We start from the raw sequence: 7,160 nt of genomic DNA, 5'->3' as shown, positions 1-7,160 counted from the left end.
ACACACACACACACACACACACACACACACACACACAGTACTGTACTCACATACTGGAGACACTTGGGTCACTCTGTTTTCATGAATATATAATCTGGGTCTGTAAGTGTTGAACATCCAAAATATTTTCAGACTATAAAGCTCAAGCACCAAGGAGATAAGAGCATGTGTGTGTTACATGCATAGTACACAGTGCAGGTTTTAATCATGACCAGAGGGACCACCTAAGTGCCAAATTATCCTAGGTAGATTTAAAACAGCAATATTCTGCAGTTCTGTTGAAAACTGGCAAAATGTTTCACAACCTCATCCATGTTGAGGATGCGAGCACTCCTTGACTCAACACTGAGAATTCCGAGGTGACTTAACCTGTCATCAACCATTGTTGTCCTAAGGGTTTTAATCGGTTGTAAAGCTTCTCTCGCAAGAAGCACTGCTGACTGGTGTAACAACAGAAATCTTCTAAAGTGGAAATAGCTCATTGAAGACCTCTTTATATGGTTCTACAAACACAACAAAGTTAAGGAGACTAGACGGTCTGTCCCTTCCACTTTACTCTCTCCTATCAAGAAGCCGCTTGGTTTGATGAACCTCATGTTTGAGGTCCTCTAAATCTGACGAGAAGATCTGAGCAAAGGCAAACATAGGCTCCTCATTCAAAAATGTTGTGCTCTTTGGGTTGAGAGACTGGACCCCTTGCATTATCTCACAATACTTCTTTGAAAAACGCCTCTGCAGCTCAGCTGTGAGACTGGCAAACACCTGATAAAAGATACAGTGCCTTGCAAAAGTATTCATCCCCCTTGGTGTTTTTCCTATTTTGTTGCATTGCAACCTGTAATTTCAATGGATTTTTATTTGGATTTCATGTAACGGACATACACAAAATAGCCCAAATTCTTGAAGTGAAATGAAAAAGGGAACGTGTTTCAAAAAACTTTTTTTTTTAATAAATGAAAAAGTGGTGTGTGCATTTTATTCACCACTTTGCTATGAAGACCCTAAAAAAGATCTGGTGCAACCAATTGCCTTCAGAAGCCACAAAATTAGTTAAATAAAGTCCAGCTGTGTGCAATCTAAGTTTCATATGATCTGTCACATGATCTCAGTATATATACACCTGATCTGAAAAGCCTCAGGGTCTGCAACACCACTAAGCAAGGGGCAGCACCAAGCAAGTGGCACCATGAAGACCAAGGAGCTCTCCAAACAGGTCAGGGACAAAGTTGTGGAGAAGTACAGATCAGGAAGTGGGTTATAAAAATATACCCGAAACTCTGAACATCCCCCGGAGCACCATTCAATCCATTCTTAAAAAATTGAAAGAATATGGCACCACAACAAACCTGTCAAGAGAGGACCACCCACCAAAAATCTCTGACCAGACAAGGAGGGCATTAACCAGAGAGTCAGCAAAGAAACTAAAGATAACCCTGAAGGAGCTGCAAAGCTCCACAGAGAAGATTGGAGTATCTGTCCGTAAGACCACTTTAAGCCATACACTCCACAGAGCTGGGCTTTAAGGAAGTGTGGACAGAAAAAAAGCAATTGCTTAAAGAAAACATGTTTGCTGTTTGCCAAAAGGCATGTGGGAGACTCCTCAAACATATGGAAGAAGGTACTAAAACTAAAATTTAGCTTTTTGGCCAAAACGTTTTGTCTGGTGCAAACTCAACACCTCGCATCACCCCGAGAACACCATCCCCACAGGGTCAGAATTGAAGGAATGATGGATGGCGCTAAATATAGGGAAGTTCTTGAGGGAAACCTGTTTCAGTCTTCCAGAGATTTAAGACTGGGACGGAGGTTCACCTTCCAGCAGGACAATGGCCCTAAGCATACTGCTAAAGCAACACTTAAGTGGTTTAAGGGGAAACATTTAATTGTCTTGGAATGGCTTAGTCAAAGCCCAGACCTCAATCAAATTGAGAATCTGTGTTAAGACTTAAAGCTTGCTGTATACCAGCAGAACCCATCCAACTTGAAGAATCTGGATCAGTTTTGCCTTGAAAAATGGGCAAAAATCCCAGTGGCTAGATGTGCCAAGGTTAACTTCTTATGGCTGCAGGGTCAGTATTGAGTAGCTTGGTTGAAAGGTGCCCAGAGGTGCCCAGAGTCAAAAGCCTGCTCCTCAGTCCCAGTTGCTAATATATGCATATTATTTTTAGTATTGGATAGAAAACACTCTTCAGTTTCTAAAACTGTTTGAATGATATCTGTGAGTATAACAGGCAAAAACCTGAGAAGAAATCCAAACAGGAAGTGAGGAATCTGAGGTTGGTCGATTTTCAACCCAGCCCCTATTGAATTCACAGTGGGATATGGATGTAGTTGCACTTCCTAGGGCTTCCACTTGATGTCAACCGTCTTTAGAAACATGAATGAGGCTTGTACTGTGTTGTGGGGCTGAAAGGGAGCTGAATGAGCCAGGTGTCTGGCAGAGAGCCAGGGGCTGGTCACACGCAATTCACGTGATAGTGACCTGCGTTCCATGGCTTCTCTACACACAACGGAATTCTCCGGTTGGAACTTTATTGAAGATTTATGATAACACCCTAAAGATTGATTCTATACTTAGTCTGACAAGTTTCTTCGACCTGCAATATCATTTTTTGACGTTTTCGTCCGAAGTTCGGATGGACCTGCACGAGCGTTTGGAATTGTGTACTAAACGCGCAAACAAAACTAGCTTCTTGTACATAAATAATGGACATTATCGAACAAATCAAGCATTTATTGTGGAACTAGGATTCCTGGGAGTGCATTCTTCTGCTTCATGCTAAACCGCTGGCATCACTCCAGATCCTTTGGTGATACATCCACATCAAGCTCCTCCGATATCCGCTTGATCATATAGGTGGGAAGGTCGCCATTTTCCTTGACTTCCGGTAGGGACAATATTCTCATATGATTTGTCTTCTAGCTGATCCAGTTCTTTATCTATCTAATTATTCACACTTTCATTCATTTTATTCATATATATTTATTTATTCCTCCAATATGGTTATGAGGTGGTGTCAATCAAATGTATGTGGGTGGTATCTAACACACCATTGCGTTTGTCTGGCTCTGATGGTCTGAAAAGTAAATAATCAAACTACACACTTGAGAGATGTACAACAGGTAGATAACTATAGCAGCCCAGTTATCCTGGTAAGTAGTATGGCTGCTATTAGGCCAGCGGTAGCCAGAGACTTGAAAGTGCTGGCGAGGTGTGGCCTGATTAATATAGGTGGGACCATTGTCAGAGAATTCGTGCAGCACACCAGTGGGTAATTCAGTAAAGTACCATTTCCATTGAATTACACATTGAACACCATTCTGTCATGTTGAATGCACCCCAGGCAAACACAATCAAGTAATGCGCCGTGACATTGATCAACCAATGTCGTGTTAGATACCACCCACATAAGTTTGCTTGACACCCCTTCATTATCATATTGGAGGAAGAAATCCATTAAGAAATTAAGAAATAATATCAATTAATAAAAATAATGAAAGTGGGATTCTTTATTTAAATAATGATTTATATATTTCTGTGTGCATTCATTCATCCATATTCATTCATCATGCAGTTTAGTTTTGGAATAGTGTAATCTGTGTAATACCTTGAATTGTATGAGACAATGTCTGGAATGAATGGAGCATGTGTGGATATACTCCAAGCTCTCTTCCGAGTCTGCCACCGAGATGTCAGTCCCTAGTTCTTCCTCCCATTTTGCCTTGATGGCATCTGTAGAAGCTGTGCTAACAGATTGAAAAGCATCATATAGACGCGAAATGAGTTTATCTGAGGTGGGGCATATTTTTATGCATCCGTCAAACATGGAAGGTTTAGCATTCCCAAATGTTGGGAGGTGTTTTCTTAACGTAGTCTGTAATTTGTAGGTATCTCAAAAAATTACTTCTGGGAAGATTATACGTTTTCCTCAGCAACTCAAAGGATGCAAAGGTCCCTTCTATGTATAAATCCCCTATGGTACTTATCCACAACTCTCCCCATCGCTCAAAGGTGTTATCAAGGTTAGAGGGGGCAAAGGAGGGATTCCTGGCGACAGATTCGGACTGTGCTATGTATAATAGGATTGTTACAATAAAGTGACATCTCCAGATTGACAGGCGACAAAACACAGTGCCAATGGAGAAGGGGTGACACTCCTCACGCTCCATACTAAGCCAGCTGGATGCCGGAAGTGAGTCATCCAGCAGAAACGTAACAATGCGGAGGTTAGCGGCCCAGTAATAAAATATAACATTTGGGAGAGACAATCCTCCTTCCATCTTGGATTTACAGAGGTGTTTTTTTACCTATCCTGTGTGTTTTATAATCCCAGATGAAATGATTGATAATTGAGTCAAGTTGTTTATGAAAGGATTTAGGTATGTATACGTATAGGGAAATCTTATTTAGAGTATCTTTAGTTTTATAGCCGTGTATTGCTGCATGAGATCTAATCGTCTAAGCGAGCGGTTCGATAATTAGGGCGAAGAGCATAGGCGACAGCGCACAACCCTGCCTTGTCCCCCTGTAAAGGTTCAATCGGGGCGACAATGATTGGTTAGTGAGTATTCTGGCACAGGGGTTCCTATATAAAAGCTGGATCCAATTTATGAACCCATCTCCAATATTAAATTTCTGTAGGACCTTGAATAGATAGGGCCACTCAATTTGGTCAAAGACCTTTTCGGCGTCAAGAGATATGACGGCAAGGTCCACGTTGGGTAACCTCTGAGAATACATAATATTGAAGAGGTGCCTGAGATTGAAGAATGAGTTTCTGTTAGGGATAAAGCCGGTCTGATCCGAATGGACCAATTTGCCAATTAAAGTGCTAAGCCTGTTAGCCAGAGTTTTTGCTAAAATCTTTTGGTCTGTATTAAGGAGAGATATTGGTCTGTATGACCCTACCTCTTCTGGATCTTTACCCTTCTTATGTATAACTGTAATGAACGCTTCGTCCAAAGTAGAAGGGAGAGCTCCATCCTCATTGGCCTGAACCAACATTTTGTGCAGGTAGGGAGAGAGCATGTTGCTGAATGTTTTATAGAATTCATCAGGGTATCCATCTGGGCCCGGGGTCTTGCCACTCTTTAGAGATTTAATTGTTTCTCGAATTTCATCAATATATTTTCTTATTCAGGAAGTTAGAATCTTCCTGGTTCAGGGCAGGAAGATTACAGTCCTCCCAAAATGTTTGCATAATTAAGGGGTCCGTTTTAGATGTATATAGAGTCTCATAAAACTGCCGGAATCTGTCATTGATGTCTTTGGGGGAAGAGAGTAATTCCCCCAGATGCAGATTTAACTTTGTGAATCATTCGGTCACTCACAAGTTGTCTGGCGAGTAATTTGTGTGGTTTGTCACCAAACTCAAAATATTTTTGCCTGGCATAGAGAAAATATTTAGCAATTGTAGCTGAGAGAATCTGATTATATTCAAATTTTAAAGAGGTAATTTTGTCATGTTTCTCCATGGATGGATGGCTAGCATTCTCCTTATCCAGTAAGTGAATTTGTCCCTCCAGTTCTTCCAGTTTTCCTCTGTTTTGCCTACTCCTGGCAGCCTGAAAGGAGATGATACATCCTCTCAGATAAGCCTTCAGTGTTTCCCACAATAATGCTGGGTAAGTCTCTGTGTTGTCGTTGGTATCAAAGAAAAATGTAATTTGGTCTTTAAGAATGTTGGTTCTGTGAGGAGCTGAGGATTCAACCTCCAGACCCTCTCGTTTGGTACAATGTCACTCAATCTCAGGGAGAAGGTGAGTGGACTGTGGTCCGAGATTATAATACCTCACATTACAGGTATAGGGGAGTAGTCTAGCATCCAACAAAAAGTAGTCAATTCGAGTGTAAACCTTGTGAACATGAGAGTAAAAGGAGTATTCCCTACCCGTAGGGTTAGCGATCCTCCATATATCAAATAAGTTAGAATTTTTTTATGTAGGTATTCAAGAATTCGCTTGAATAGGAGGTAGGGGTTCGCCGGGTAGAGGATCTATCCAAATATGGGTCTAGCACACAGTTAAGGTCCCCTCCAATGACCAGGTTAGTATGGGAGATATCTGGAATCAGGGCAGGGACTCTTTTGAAAAAAGAGGGGTTATCAATGTTTGGCCCATAGATATTTAGTAGAGTTACTGAGGTAGAGTGGATTTCTCCTATTCGATCACATACCAACCCTCTTTATCCGCAATAGTGGTTTTATGTAGAAAGAGAATTCCTTTCCGTACCAGAATCGCTGTGCCTCTCATTTTGGCAGATAAGTTAGAGTGATACACTTGCCCCACCCACCTACACTTAAGTCTGCTATGAGAGTTATTCTTCAGATGGGTTTCTTGCAAAATTATAATATCAGACGAGAGTGCTTTCAAGTGGGCTAGGACCTTGCCTCTCTTAATTGGTTTGTTTAAACCCTTGACATTCCAGGAAGTGAATGTAAGCCCCGCCCTCCTCTCGTTTGTAGTTCCTATGGTGTCCTGCATAACACGTAACTTGATAAAAAGGTAAGAAAGCGCACCAAACCATCACGATCAGCATATGTAGCACCTACACCCGAGCAGTATCCAATCAACCCCTCCCCTTTGCAAGCACCTTTACTTCCCACCCTGTTCTGCTACTTTCCCCATCACTTACCTCCCCCATCAACCCACATTTAACAGGCATGCACAAACAGGAGAGAAAAAATGCCAACGAAGCACTGCGCGACCTCGAACAAGAGGTAAAACTCAAATAAAATCCCAACTATACGTTCACCTCTCACTATCCTAGAACTTCTACTAACATATGAACTGAGGAGGCTCCCGCGAATAAAGTGTTCAGTTAGCATCTAATAAACCTAAAAAGAATAAGTTGCAACTTAAACATATTGCGCATTTAAGCATCATCCTGTGTCAATCCCAGCGATAAGCAAGATATCGCCTCAATATTATATTGCTAAGCACTGCCGGTCAAAAAATAAACCATCCGCAACCGACATAGTCAGCCGTACCTTTACATACTGTGGGTCAGGAGATCGGAACAAGGATTTGCTAAATTAACATACATATATATATACCTACACATACATACACACACATACATATACACATACATACACATACATATACATACACACATACATATACATACACATACATACATATATACAAATACACATATA

The sequence above is a fragment of the Oncorhynchus keta genome, chromosome 11, assembly GCF_023373465.1.
Source record: "Oncorhynchus keta strain PuntledgeMale-10-30-2019 chromosome 11, Oket_V2, whole genome shotgun sequence".
In the NCBI taxonomy this organism is placed as follows: Eukaryota; Metazoa; Chordata; class Actinopteri; order Salmoniformes; family Salmonidae; genus Oncorhynchus; species Oncorhynchus keta.
Note: the sequence above shows the minus strand (reverse complement) of the source record.